At 43.6% G+C, this 16,082-nt stretch overlaps 1 pseudogene; it reads left to right on the top strand.

Annotated features, from left to right (window-relative positions):
• Window positions 1-1,684: 1,684 nt before the first annotated feature.
• LOC124557161 lies at window positions 1,685-1,802 on the top strand (annotated as a pseudogene).
• The last annotated feature ends 14,280 nt before the right edge of the window (window positions 1,803-16,082 follow it).

The following is a 16,082-nucleotide window of genomic DNA, read 5'->3' as shown; positions in this document are numbered from 1 at the left end:
ACAACTTAATCTGACTTAAACTAATTAAAGCCAAGGACAACACATACACCTATGCCCGAGGGAGGACTCGAGCCTCCGCCGGGGCGGTGGGGGGGGGGGGGGGGGGGGAGAGGCAGCCGCGTGAACCGTGGCAAGGCGCACAAGACCGCATGGCTACCCCGACCTAATAGATAGTGTCGGAAGTTCCATGCGGCTTTTCGCGGATGATTCTGTAGTATTAGAAAATTACAGCGAAATGCAGGAAGATCTGCAGCGGATAGGCACTTGGTGCAGGGAGTGGCAACTGACGCTTAACACAGACAAGTGTAATGTATTGCGAATACATAGAAAGAAGGATCCTTTATTGTATGATTATATGATACCAGAACAAACACTGGTAGCAGTTGCTTCTGTAAAATATCTGGCAGTATGTGTGCGGAACGATTTGAACTGGAATTATCATATAAAATCAATTGTTGGTAAAGCAGGTGCTAGGTTGAGATTCATTGGGAGAGTCCGTAGAAAATGTAGTCCATCAACAAAGGAGGTGGCTTACAAAACACTCGTTCGACCTATACTTGAGTATTGCTCATCAGTGCGGGATCCGTACCAGGTCGGGTTGACAGAGGAGATAGAGAAGATCCAAAGAAGAGCGGCGCGTTTCGTCACAGGGTTATTTGGTAAGCGTGATAGCGTTACGGAGATGTTTAGCAAACTCAAGTGGCAGACTCTGCAAGAGAGGCGCTCTGCATCGCGGTGTAGCTTGCTATCCAGGTTTCGAGAGGGTGCGTTTCTGGATGAGGTATCGAATGTATTGCTTCTCCCTACTTATACCTCACGAGGAGATCACGAATGTAAAATTAGAGAGATTCAAGCGCGCACGGAGGCTTTCCGGCAGTCGTTCTTCCCGCGAACCATACGCGACAGGAACAGGAAAGGGAGGTAATGACAGTGGCACGTGAAGTGTCCTCCGCCACACACCGTTGGGTGGCTTGCGGAGTATAAATGTAGATGTAGGAGACACGTCTGCACACGTCCCGGACAGCGGTGGTGTACCAGACTGACAAAGTTACAGCCGTCATAAAGGAGAAGGGTGGCCACATCTCAAATTAATGTCTACCAATAGGTTTCCGATACTTTGGATCAGATAATGTCAATTGTGGAAGCAACACGTACATGTACACAACGCTATCTTTAGACACACAGTGCAAGACGGACAGGATGGGAATGGAGATGGAAATCGGTCGTGTTGTTTTAATATTAATCATTGCGGCATTTGCCTTGACCGACTCCGGGGAACTACTAGCACCTGGATCTCCGAATGGAGATACGGGCCCCGCCCTCACCGAGTTCGTACCCAGTGTGTTAACCACAGAGCCACTTCGATCGTTGTGTCACTGCTGTACATCTGATCACCCGACTAAGTATTGAACATTAGATATGGAAAACCGTAGGAAGTTACATAAGTCATAATATCCACCCATACGTCGCCGTTTTCAGCTATACTATATGAAGACAATGAGATGGACTCCACACAGTTGCTTATTCAGCAACTCATTATTGGCTTCAAGTAAATTCAGATGATTTAGAAACTTAACCCCCCACAGGGAAGTATACTAAATATTCCTCGATGCAAAGAGAACGAATACGGTATAAGACGCCATAAGAGCTACAAAGTACTTTAATTGCAAAGGTTGCAGTTATAGGCAACGGCCTTGCCGCTGTGGATACACCGGTTCCCGTGAGATCACCGAAGTTAAGCGCTGTCGGGCGTGGCCGGCACTTGGATGGGTAACCAACCGGGCCACCATGCGCTGTTGCCATTGTTCTGGGTCCACTCAGCCTTGTGATGCCAATTGAGGAGCTACTCGACCGTATAGTAGCTGCTCAGGTCAAAGAAACCCATCATAACGACTGGGAGAGCGGTGTGCTGACCACACGCCCCTCCTATCCGCATCCTCAGCTGAGGTTGACAAGGCGGTTGGATGATCCCGATGGCCCACTTGTGGCCTGCAGGCGGAGTGCTTTTTGCAGTTATAGAAAAGGTTTTCGGAATGTTATGCAATGACTTATTACACTCCTCTCCTTTAATGCCCTCAACCCACGACATTATACATTAAAACCACAAAGTGTAAAGTCTTCAGTATTTGATCTGTATTTCAAAATTACAGAAACTCAAGTTCTGCGCTGATGGTCCAGCATTCTAAATGAAACACCATATACGCTAGTCTGTTCATGGACATGAGTAACGCAGAGTGATAAAGTGCGACGTATGCACTGCCCTGATGTCCATAAAACGTGGTTTACTTCAATCCACTGAGATAAGTTGGCAAACATTAGCGTGCAATGCTAGGTCTTCCTTCGACGATAGGAAAATGTATTTTCACTTCTGTAAACAGACGGAATGTGCCAACTTACTGAGTCAACTGTTATACGAAAAGGTTAGGAATACACAGCAAAGTAATTCAAGAAGAAACAGAAACTTAGCGTGCGACTAAATCTCCTGTTATTCTTAAACGAGGTAATAACTTAGAGCGCGTGTCACGTTCCGTGTGGGATGAAAGCACAGCAAGACCGTGAGAGGTGGCCATTGACTTCGCCAATGGCAACTCTCAATTGTATTTCTAATAATGTAACAACATTTAACGCAATTGATCTTCGTGTTCTTCTGAGAACACGAGTTTGATCGTAATAATATCATTTTTTGATCGTAATAATATCATTTAATTTACTTAGCACAGACTTACGGTCAGTGTCTGAAAACAAACACCAAGCTATAAAAGAATAACCAGAGGAATCGAACTGTTTTTATTGACTGAATAAGTTAAGAATGCCCACTGTTTCCTATATTTCCTTATCCTACTGAGTCCACAGCAGGAGAGCGAAAGAAATGAATGTATGAAAATAATTGCAGGAAGAATATTTGGGGAGAGAATAAGGATCGAATGACAATTAGCGATTGTGGGTGTATGATAGGGAACAACTAGTCGATAGGCAGCGATTATGGAAGCTCTGAAACTTCAGCCTTTGGCTGTAGCGAGGTGTAGGAAGGTTGGATAGTCTGCAAAACTTACGATTCAGTCTTTGGGAGAAAAAGAACGGAATCTTTCCTGTTGTGTAGATGGGAGGTTTGACCGGCAACTTTAAACCGGGGAAAATTCTGAGCTGATGATTGATAGGGAGCCGTCCCTACCATGAGCGGTCAGGCGAGCAGAACATTAGCACGGGTCCGACTCTGGAACTGCCACTGAAGACTTGGACGAGAGAGAACGCTTTTTTGAGATGGGTCGAGCGATGCTCGATTTGAGTGTGGGAAATGTGTTATATTTATGATTAATACACTACTGGCCATTAAAATTGCTACACCACGAAAATGACGTGCTACAGACGCGAAATTTAACCGACAGGAAGAAGATGCTGTGATATGTAAATAATTAGCTTTCAGAGCATTCACACAAGGTTGGCGCCGGTGGCGACACCTACAATGCGCTGACATGAGGAAAGTTTCCATCCGATTTCTCATACACAAACAGCAGTTGACCGGCGTTGCCTGGTGAAACGAATGTTGTGATGCCTCGTGTAAGGAGGAGAAATGCGTACCATCACGTTTCCGACTTTGATAAAGGTCGGATTGTAGCCTATCGCGATTGCGGTTTATCGTATCGCGACATTGCTGCTCGCGTTGGTCGAGATCCAATGACTGTTAGCACAATATGGAATCGGTCGGTTAACGAGGGTAATACGGAACGCCGTGCTGGATCCCAACGGCCTCGTATCACTAGCAGTCGAGATGACAGGCATCTTATCCGCATGGCTGTAACGGATCGTGCAGCCACGTCTCGATCCTTGAGTCGACAGATGGGGACGTTTGCAAGACAACAATCACCTGCACGAACAGATCGACGACGTTTGCAGCAGCAATGACTATCAGCTCGGAGATCATGGCTGCGGTTACCCTTGACGCTGCATCACAGACAGGAGCGCCTGCGATGGTGTACTCAACGACGAACCTGGGTACACCAATGGCAAATGTCATTTTTTCGGATGAATCCAGGTTCTATTTACAGCATCATGATGGTCGCATCCGTGTTTGGCGACATCGCGGTGAACGCACATTGGAAGCGTGTATTCGTCATCGCCATACTGGCGTATCACCCGGCGTGATGGTATGGGGTGCCATTGGTTACACGTCTCGGTCACCTCTTGTTCGCATTGACAGCAACTTTGAACAGTGGACGTTACATTTCAGATGTCTTACGACCCGTGGCTCTACCCTTCATTCGATCCCTGCGAAGCCGTACATTTCAGCAGGATAATGCACGACCACATGTTGCAGGTCCTGTACGGGCCTTTCTGGATACAGGAAACGTTCGACTGCTGCCCTGGCCATCACATTCTCCAGATCTCTCACCAATTGAAAACGTCTGGTCAATGGTGGCCTAGCAACTGGCTCGGCACAATACACTAGTCACTACTCTTGATGAACTGTGGTATCGTGTTGAAGCTGCATGGCAGCTGTACCTGTACGTGCCAACCTAGCTCTGTTTGACTCAATGCCCAGGCGTATCAAGGTCGTTACTACGGCCAGAAGTGCTTGTTTGCGTATTGATTTCTTAGGATCTATGGACCCAAACTGCGTGAAAACGTAATCACATGTCAGTTCTAGTATAATATATTTGACCAATGAATACCCGTTTGTCATGTGCATTTCTTCTTGGTGTGGCAATTTTAATGGCCAGTAGTGGGTATCAACCCTCTTTTTGCAGCTAGACGTAAAGTAATATTTATATTTTGCGGGAACGAAATTTATTTAAGTAGGTAATGTGCAATAGTAGGTGATGTAGAAATGTTGCTTTGCTTTGTGATTGTAATTCTAATTTTGGGGTTTTATAAGGATTTTATGGTGAATAATTAGGAAAAATGAAATATTTAAGTGCGTGTGGCAATTTACTTAGTTTTACACCTGGCACTCACCAGGTGGGGCTGATCATGAGCCGGCCCCTGTGGCCGAGCGGTTCTAGACGCTTCAGTCTCGAACCGCGTGGCCTCTATGGTCGCAGGTTCGAATCCTGCCTCGGGCATGGATGCGTGTGATGTCCTTAGGTTAGTTAGGTTTAAGTAGTTCTAAGTTCTAGGTGACTGATGACCTCAGATGTTAAGTCCCATAGTGCTCAGAGCCATTTGAACTGATCAAGAATCTTATAACTATTGGAGGCACGAGTGCTAGAGACCTATAGCATGTAGGTAGGAAGTGTGCTATTACATGGAATATGCGTGTGGAATTAAGTACTGTTACAATTTTTCAATTTTCTTATATCTCTGCAATCTCGAAAGGTGTCGAATATTAGCAAACCAAGTGAAGATTATGCTTCCTTATTCATGCTTATTGGAATGTAGAGTCACGTGGGGAAATTTTCTGAATAATTAATATTGCAAAGCGGGGAAAGAGATTGGTAAACTGATAACGTAGCCAAGAACTTTGAGTGCAACAAAGTAAGTAGTTCAGTTTGAGTGTATATACTTTTTATGTGTAATTTTGGAAGGTTTGTCATATTTCAGTGGGTGAATTTGTGTGAGGAGTTGGAAGCAGTACAATAGTGGCTATTAAAGAGATTGATCAAATAGGCGCGGAATTTATATGTAATAATTTTGGTTTTCCGTGGGGTAATTTTGAGTAGAGATAGTTACTGAATGGTGAATACCGGAACTGCTAACGGCTCGATTCTTATGTTTCTCCTGTGCATATGTTGGTGCAGTAATTGTGTGTGCGTGTTGATTAATGGATACAGTTGCGATCCAAAAGTTGGCATTTATGGTAATAAGAGAGAACATTCTGTACGAGACCATAGTTTCAGTAAAAAAAATTCCGATGCTTTAACGATAAATTTAAATACAAAGTCAGATGCGTTAAATTTTACATTGTTAATAAGAAAGTCAGATGCGTTTAATTTACATTATGCAATGTGATTCAAGTTTCATGCTGTGTAAAGATCAGATGCGATAATATTTGTTTAAAGAAGTGAATTTTTTTGTTCTTATAAGTATCTGAAATGTTTAATGAATAAACCATTTGTTATCTAACATTCAAATTTGCGTCGGAACATGCACTGGGCCAAGCAGAGTTGACATAGCTTTCAAGTTAGGGCATTTATGCAAAGGTCCCGCAAATAAATGCGTTGCGCGTAGTGTTAATCTGAAGTAGAAGAGGGAACCTTCCATAATTACGACCCTGTTAAGATTTTTTTTTTTATGGAGATAAATCTTCTGGATTAGGTGGTTGTATTATCGATTTTTATTTGTGTTTTAATTCATAGTAGGTGGTGTGTTAGCTGATACGAAATTTCGTGTTAGGAGTGCTAACAAGCTCAAAAACAAGAAATATGGCGAGAGAACGCAGAAGCACCGATATTAGAAGATAGCTTTTTGAAAGTTGAATTCCGGGTAAGCGGGGCGAAAGACGCCATGAATGAGCAGAGTGTGGAAGGGGACGTAGGCGACGCAGTCACTCACGTGAACAACCATTGGAGGAGCAGGCACTTAGCAAATCCTTTCAAGAGGAAAGCGGAAGCCTTTTGGTGACCGTAGGCAATACAATGAGTGCAGAAGCGCGCGGGGGTATTTCCCAGGTAGGCGGTCCGAAGAGGACGACGCTGACGGCAGAGACGGAGCCAGCACCGGTAGGGACACAGTAGCGACTAATGGGAACAGTAAGCAAAGCAAAAGAGTAGAATGTAACATGAATTGAGATGTCGAAAATAGTGGTGGAGGTGTAGCAGGGGTGATGAGAGGTTTAAATTTAGATCTGTCCAACATATCATGAACACGATGAAATAAAATAAAAAAAGTTGTAACACCATAGCTTAGACACTACATAGCTTTTGTTGATTCATTTAGATTTCTATTATGTTCAACATCCCATCGTTTAACTTCTGTAATTAGTGTACGATTAATTCTATATTATAATGAAGTGTGATCTCTGTAATATGCACAATATGGGCAAATGATTCTTTTGTCTTCCTCATACAATCGCTTTGGTTATCTTTAAAATTAAATAATTTTATTTAAATAATTTTGTGTAGCACTACCAATATACGCAAATGTTCTGTTTTATTTAAAGTGTTTGTTTCTGTTATGTAAATTGCTGACCTTCACTTAGGGTTCTTAGCTATTTGTATGTAAAAGGTGTTGTGGTTCCTCTCGGGAATGGAACTGTGTAGCGCGCGCAAATTGTGGTTGGCCTAGGACTAGGTAGAAAAGGTGGAACCAAGAGTTAGTCGGGAACGAGCTACTAGACTTCTCATGTAGAAGTTGTGTAGTGTGCTGGTTCCGAAAGAAGCTTTTCCTGACGCTTTCCAATGCCTTGGATGGATAAAGATCTGGAACTATTCTGAAATTGGTATCTATCATCGCCACCAAGAAATGACAGAGTCCAGCAATTCTACCTGCAAATCCACCTACCAACATGCACTCGCCACCACATTGCGCAATCACTGTAATAGAACAGAAGAACTATAGTAATGTACAGTGAAGGATCAGCTCATTGGATGTGTTAGTGTGCTCAAATATAAGGTAATTTATAACTGAATTTATGTACCTACCTTGATTTTTTCCTTATCACAACACCTGTCAGGTTCCCCTCCATTTGAACTATGATTACCGACTGTCCTTTATTGAAAGCATATTAAAATTAATATGGCAATAGAGTGTGCTAAGATTAATAATGTTTGTTGAAAGGATCTAACAAATATCTCAATTTTGTGTTTCACTGCAGTAAAAGTTCAGAACTGCAACTGTTGAGAGTTATATGTTCATGCTTGCTAAGTGTTTCACTGATGTAATTAAAGTGTGTTTAGTTTGCTCTGCTACAGTGGTCAAGATTAAGGGCCCCCCTCCATTGAAAGTAGTTCAAATGCACAAAGTTACTTAATTGTAGTAAGCTTCAATTACTCTTGCTATTCAAGTGAAATTCTGTACAATATTGGGCTCCTCTTGTGTATCAAAAGCGCATATTAATGTTGTAACAGGATCTATAGTTTGTCTATTGTGATCATGCTACATAACGATTAATAGAAAGACAACTATTTATGAAAACAGTAACTTCTTTATTCAAAAGACAGTGAGAAGTAATCTGTTAGTGAATTCCATTTAATTTTCATTCTAAATGAAAAGGTGTTTATTAGTGAGAGACTTAATCTTTGCACAGTAACTAAATTTGCTGTGGACCATATCCATATTTCATATCAGATAGGAATTTGTCTGAAAATTAATATTAAACCTATGTCCAATTTACGATTCTACAGTGAATATTAATAGTAACATTATTGAGACCATTCAGTTTGACTAAGTCCTCAAGGTAATAGTGTGTTTTGTTATCTGTTATATTTATGCAAATAGTTTGTTTCGATCTGGTAGCTCCAACCTTAATGTGAACATACTGTATTCAGGTTCCAGAGTTCATTGCACTCGCGTGTGGAAAAGTATAAGTTGTGTTTGTCCGTTAAAGTTACCCATACTTATTTTCTTGAACAAGAATGTCAAGCATTCTCTTGCCTAATTAGGCTGGCGACCGTTTTCCTTATTCTTTGAACAGTGTAGATAGGTAAAATATTGTTTGTTACTGTTTCACTCCGTTAGGTACAACATGGTCAGCGTAACAAAATTACTTTCAGAGGGTAACACTGCTCTGTTGCTTTATACCATAATTACTTTAACAAGATAGTTTTTATTTCACGACCTGCATCCAACTTTAAGGTTATGGTATGGCAGTAGCAGACAGAAGTGTTATACGTGGCTTTTCCGTGACAGGACTATTTGCTCTGCTGGGGCATAGTACGTAATAAACCAAACTTGGTATTTGATTGCACAAGCTACGTAAATCCGGTTGCAGTGTTATAAAGTATGGACAATATGCGAAAAGATATGAAGAAGAATATAAGAAAAGTATAGACGCGGTAATAACAGCTCAGGATGAGAGTAAGAAAGATCGAGTCATAATGAGAAATGAAATTAGGGAAAGAAATAAACGAGAAATTAGAGACGCTGGAGGCGATAAGAGCGGACCAGGTCACGATTAGGCTGAAAATAAAGGAGATGAACGACAAATAGTTAAGGGGATATGCGATAAAATAAAAACCGTGAATAAAGGGCTAGATAGCGGGAAAAAGAGCGTGGAAGCTGTAGAACTAGAGAAAGTGATTACTGAAGGTCAGGGGGAAGCTGAAATGATGAGAAAAAACATAAGTACCGCGAAAGAAGTAGTGGGAGGCATGGCAGAAAGTGTCGAGGTCTTAGAGTAGAATCCAAGACTGGGCGAGGTAATGATTCTGAATTCGGAACAAGTTAAAAATATGGTCGCAAACGTCTGCCAAGATCAGATAAATAGAACTATGGACCTTGCCGTTGGTGGGGAGGCTTGCGTGCCTCAGCAATACAGATAGCCGCACCGTAGGTGAAACCACAACGGAGGGGTATTTGTTGAGAGGCCAGACAAACGTGTGGTTCCTGAAGAGGGGCAGCAGCCTTTTCAGTGGTTGCAGGGGCAACAGTCTGGATGATTGACTGATCTGGCCTTGTAACACTAACCAAAACAGCCTTGCTGTGCTGGTACTGCGAACGGCTGAAAGCAAGGGGAAACTACAGCCGCAACTTTTCCCGAGGCCATGCAGCTTTACTGTATGTACTGACCCTACGACTTATCTTAGAAAATAGATTAAGGAAAAGCAAACCTACGTTTCTAGCATTTATAGACTTAGAGAAAGCTTTTGACAATGTTGACTGGAATACTCTCTTTCAAATTCTGAAGGTGGCAGGGGTAAAATACAGGGAGCGAAAGGCTATCCACAATTTGTACAGAAACCAGATGGCAGTTGTAAGAGTCGAGGGGCATGAAAGGGAAGCAGTGGTTGGGAAGGGAGTGAGACAGGGTTGTAGCCTATCCCAGATGTCATTCAATCTGTATATTGAGCAAGCAGTAAAGGAAACAAAAGAAATATTCGGAGTAGGAATTAAAATCCATGGAGAAGAAATAAAAACCTTGAGGTCCACCGATGACATTGTAATACTGTCACAGACAGCAAAAGACCTGGAAGAGCAGTTGAACAGAATGGATAGTGTTTTGCAAGGAGGATATAACATGAACATCAGCAGAAGCAAAACGAGTATAATGGAATGTAGTCGAATTAAACCGGGTGATGCTGCGGGAATTAGATTAGGAAATGAGACACTTAAAGTAGTAAATGAGTTTTGCTATTTGGGGAGCAAAATAACTGATGATGGTCGAAGTAGAGAGGATATAAAATGTAGACTGGCAATGGCAAGGAAAGCGTTTCTGAAGAAGAGAAATTTGTTAACATCGAGTATAGAGTTTTTTGTGTCAGGAAGTCGTTTCTGAAAGTATTTGTATGGAGTGTTGTCATGTATGGAAGTTAAACGTGGACGATAAATAGTTTAGAGAAGAAGAGACTAGAAGCTTTCGAAATGTGGTGCTACAGAAGAATGCTGAAGATTAGATGGGTAGATCACATATCGAATGAGGAATAGAATTGGAGAGAAGAGAAATTTGTGGCACAACTTGACTAGAAGAAGGGATCGGTTGGTAGGACATATTCTGAGGCATCAAGGGATCACCAATTTAATATTGGAGGTCAGCGTGGAGTATAAAAATCGTAAAGGGAGACCGAGAGATGAATACACTAAGCAGATTCAGAAGGATGTAGGTTGCAGAAGGTACTGGGAAATGAAGAAGCTTGCACAGGATAGAGTAGCATGTAGAGCTGCATCAAACCAGTCTCTGGACTGAAGACCACAGCAACAGATTAAGTAGTGAAACAATCCAAATGCCAGAGTGATAAAATGAACGATCACTTGAAAGTAATAGCCACTGTAGCTAAGAAAATCGATCAGTTGTCGACAGTAGTAGAAACTTTGACACAACATAGCTAGAATGGGAGTGTAGACATCATACCTGTATGAGCGGAAGATAGCGAGGCGGTACGCTCGTTAATGAGTCAAAGTGGTGCAGACAGCAGTTAATAAGCAGAATAGTGAAATTTTAGAGCAAATTGAAAAAAATACGAATGGAGGTGGAAACAGTCTTGCAACACCTGTAGCAGTAAGGCGAACTAATGACAATTTACATGAAAGGAGCACGTTAGAAGAGACGGAAGAAAGAGATTTGGCAGAGTTAAGGGAGAGGCCACGCAGGCTAAAGAGGACGGAGAACAGAAGAGAAAGTACTAGTAGGGAACAGATGGACAATGAGGATGAGGAATGCAGAAAGTATTTCGTAACGGTACAGAACTATACGCACTATCCTGACGCCAATGCTTGGCAACACCCGAGTACGTGGCTGGCGCAGTTTCGTGATTCTTTAACGAATTCTTGGGGGCACAAGCTAAGAATGAAGTTTGCAATTACTTAAGCGATGAGGCTCGTGCTATAATGTAAGAAAAGATAGATAGATGCGTCATTTTCGAGGAAGTTTGTAGACTTTTTCTTGTGGAGCACTGGTCAAGCTCGATCCAGAACCAGGTCAAACTAAAAATCCTGATGATGCCCCACATCAGTGAGTGCAATGATAGGGATCCGGTGCACTATTTCAGCGAGATTCTGATGAGAAGCAGATACTTAGATGCTCCGTATGAGGCCCCGGAATTAATTACAATATACTTAACGAAATTGCCTGGGAGACTAAGACGTGACGTAGTAATTGCTGGCAGAGGGATGCAGAATTCGACAGAATTCCTGCAATTGCTTAGGGAGCTGAGCAGAGAAAGTAATTACGGTAATAATCAAGAGGGACAGTTGAATAACACGCGAAATAATAATGAAAGAAACGATAGTAATCGGAATGACTATCGCAAAAGCGATGGGGGGAGCTACCAGGTACTGGCAATTGGCATCAAGGAAATAATAATAGCAGTTGACAACAAGGAAACAATGGAAGTGGATGGTAAAGGACATATAATAATGGTGATAAGCGACGGCAATACAATGATAGTAGACGTAATGGTGGTGGAAATGATAAGAGGCCGCACCAGGGAGTAGAAGCGTAAACAGGAAATGAGGACAGGAAAAACAGAATTTGACAACTGTGCGACAGGGTGTCAACGACAGAAATGTGATATGGAATATTTTTATAATAGACTACCGCGAAATTAGGGAGACGTTGCTGGAAGAGAATGACGCAAAAGAAAACGCGAGACAGCCAATCATTAGCACAGAAGTTAATAATGTGATAATTCAGTTTGTAGTTGACTCGGGGAGTCAGACGAGCTCAGTCAGAGTAGATGTACACTCCTGGAAATGGAAAAAAGAACACATTGACACCGGTGTGTCAGACCCACCATACTTCCTCCAGACACTGCGAGAGGGCTGTACAAGCAATGATCACACGCACGGCACAGCGGACACACCAGGAACCGCGGTGTTGGCCGTCGAATGGCGCTAGCTGCGCAGCATTTGTGCACCGCCGCCGTCAGTGTCAGCAAGTTTGCCGTGGCATACGGAGCTCCATCGCAATCTTTAACACTGGTAGCATGCCGCGACAGCGTGGATGTGAACCGTATGTGCAGTTGACGGACTTTGAGCGAGGGCGTATAGTGGGCATGCGGGAGGCCGGGTGGACGTACCGCCGAATTGCTCAACACGTGGGGCGTGAGGTCTCCACAGTACATCGATGTTGTCGCCAGTGGTCGGCGGAAGGTGCACGTGCCCGTCGACCTGGGACCGGACCGCAGCGACGCACGGATGCACGCCAAGACCGTAGGATCCTAAGCAGTGCCGTAGGGGAAAGCACCGCCACTTCCCAGCAAATTAGGGACACTGTTGCTCCTGGGGTATCGGCGAGGACCATTCGCAACCGTCTCCATGAAGCTGGGCTATGGTCCCGCACACCGTTAGGCCGTCTTCCGCTCACGCCACAACATCGTGCAGCCCGCCTCCAGTGGTGCCGCGACAGGCGTGAATGGAGGGACGAATGGAGACGTGTCGTCTTCAGCGACGAGAGTCGCTTCTGCCTTGGTGCCAACGATGGTCGTATAAGTGTTTGGCGCCGTGCAGGTGAGCGCCACAATCAGGACTGCATACGACCGAGGCACACAGGGCCAACACCCGGCATCATGGTGTGGGGAGCGATCTCCTACACTGGCCGTACACCACTGGTGATCGTCGGGGGGACACTGAATAGTGCACGGTACATCCAAACCGTCATCGAACCCATCGTTCTACCATTCCTAGACCGGCAAGGGAACTTGCTGTTCCAACAGGACAATGCACGTCCGCATGTACCCCGTGCCACCCAACGTGCTCTAGAAGGTGTAAGTCAACTACCCTGGCCAGCAAGATCTCCGGATCTGTCCCCCATTGAGCATGTTTGGGACTGGATGAAGCGTCGTCTCACGCGGTCTGCACGTCCAGCACGAACGCTGGTCCAACTGAGGCGCCAGGTGGAAATGGCATGGCAAGCCGTTCCACAGGACTACATCCAGCATCTCTACGATCGTCTCCATGGTAGAATAGCAGCCTGCATTGCTGCGAAAGGTGGATATACACTGTACTAGTGCCGACATTGTGCATGCTCTGTTGCCTGTGTCTATGTGCCTGTGGTTCTGTCAGTGTGATCATGTGATGTATCTGACCCCAGGAATGTGTCAATAAAGTTTCCCCTTCCTGGGACAATGAATTCACGCTGTTCTTATTTCAATTTCCAGGAGTGTATATACAGCGTGCAGCGCAATGGAAGCGTGGCCAACGTTACCACTACAAAAGGCCATAGTGAGAAGGGCTGTGGGACATAAGTGAGTTGAGGTAAAAAGGCTGGCACAGATAGAGTTATTATACGCGGGACAGACGTTCAGTGTTGTAGTATTGTTAATACCCACATTGTCGGTTGAGGGAATCCTGGGGATGGATTTTTTTAGTAGACATAAGGCGCACATACACATAGGGAGGAATAGAGCAACTTTACTAAATCAAGACATAGAAGTTCAGATACCATTCGATGAATGTAAAGTTTAGGGTTGGAGATAGAAGAGATGGGAAAAAGTGGTCCGAGAATAAACATGAAGAGAAAGTAAATAGCAGTTTACGGCTTCAGGATATAATAGAAGAAGACATAGATGTCAAAATTGTAAACATGAAGGGGACCTTCGAGTACAGAGAGCTTAGGGATATTCTTAGAAGACACTCCAGGATCTTTCAGGAAACAACTGGGACCATACATTCAACGTGAAACCGCACCAACACTTTAAGGCGCAGGTATCTCCAATTCCACTGCTTTACAAAGAGTGGGTGGAAAAGGAGATGGCCGGCCAGTGTGACCGAGCGGTTCTAGGCGCTTCAGTCTGGAACCGCGCGACCGATAGGGTCGCACGTTCGAATCCTGCCTCGGGCATGGATGTATGTGATGTCCTTAGGTTAGTTAGGTTTAAGTAGTTCTAAGTTCTAGGGGACTGATGACCTCAGATGTTAAGTCCCTTAGTGCTCAGAGCCATTTGAACCATTTTTTTGAAAAGGAGATTAAAAACATGCTGGGGCAGGAGGTAATCGAACCAGCGGTTAGTCCGTCCAACAGTCCTCTTGTATGTACTGAGAAAAAGGACAAGAGCATCCGAGTGGTGCTGAATTCACGTTGTTGTTGTTGTGGTCTTCAGTCCTGAGACTGGTTTGATGCAGCTCTCCATGCTACTCTATCCTTTGTAAGCCTCTTCATCTCTCAGTACCTACTGCAACCTACATCCTTCTGAATCTGCTTGGTGTATTCATCTCTCGGTCTCCCTCTACGATTTTTACCCTCCACGCTGCCCTCCAATACTAAATTGGTGATCCCTTGATGCCTCAGAACATGTCCTACCATCCGATCCCTTCTTCTAGTCAAGTTGTGCCACAAACTTCTCTCCTCCCCAATCCTATTCAATACCTTCTCATTAGTTATGTGATCTACCCATCAAATCTTTAGCATTCTTCTGTAGCACCACATTTCGAAAGCTTCTATTCTCTTCTTGTCTAAACTATTTACCGTCCACGTTTCGCTTCCACACATGACAACACTCCATACAAATACATTCAGAAACGACTTCCTGACACTTAAATCTATACTCGATGTTAACAAATTTCTCTTCTTCAGAAACGCTTTCCTTGCCATTGCCAGTCTACATTTTATATCCTCTCTACTTCGTCCATCATCATTTATTTGGCTCCCCAAATAGCAAAACTCATTTGCTACTTTAAGTGTCTCTTTTCCTAATCTCCCAGTATTTTACAGCTGCCACCTTCGAAATTTGAAAGAGAGTATTCCAGTCAACATTGTCAAAAGCTTTCTCTAAGTCTACAAATGCTATAAACGTAGCTTTGCCTTTCTTTAATCTAGCTTCTAAGATAAGTCGTAGGGTCAGTATTGCCTTACGTGTTCCAATATTTTTGCGGAATCCAAACTGATCTTCCCCTAGGTCGGCTTCTACCAGTTTTTCCATTCGTCTGTAAAGAATTCGTGTTAGTATTTTGCAGTCGTGCCTTATTAAACTGATAGTTCGGCAATTTTCACACCTGTCAAAACCTGCTTTCTTTGGGATTGGGATTATGATATTCTTCTTGAAGTCTGAAGGTATTTCGCCTGTCTCAAACATGTTGCTCGCCAGATGGTAGAGTTTTGTCATGGCTGGCTCTCCCAAGGCTGTCAACAGTTCTAATGCAATGTTGTCTACTCCCGGGGCCTTGTTTCGACTTAGGTCTTCCAGTGTTTTGTTAAATTCTTTACGCAGTATCATATCTCCCATTTCATCGTCATCTACGTCCTCTTCTACTTCCTTAATATTGCCCTCAAGTACATCGCCCTTGTATAGACCCTCTATATACACCTTCCACCGTTCTATTTTCCGTTCTTTGCCTAGGACTGCTTTTCCATCTGAGCTGTTGATATTGATAAAGCTGGTTCTCTTTTCTGCAGAGGTCGCTTTAATTTTCCTGTAGGCAGTATCTATCTTACCCCCAGTGAGATCAGCCTCTACATCCTTACATTTGTCCTCTAGCCATGTCTGCTTAGCCATTTTGCACTTCCTGTCGATCTCATTTCTGAGACGTTTGTATTCCTTTTTGCCTGCTTCATT

This window comes from Schistocerca americana, chromosome X, assembly GCF_021461395.2.
Source record: "Schistocerca americana isolate TAMUIC-IGC-003095 chromosome X, iqSchAmer2.1, whole genome shotgun sequence".
Classification (NCBI taxonomy): Eukaryota; Metazoa; Arthropoda; class Insecta; order Orthoptera; family Acrididae; genus Schistocerca; species Schistocerca americana.
This window is presented reverse-complemented; position numbering and strand designations above follow the sequence as displayed.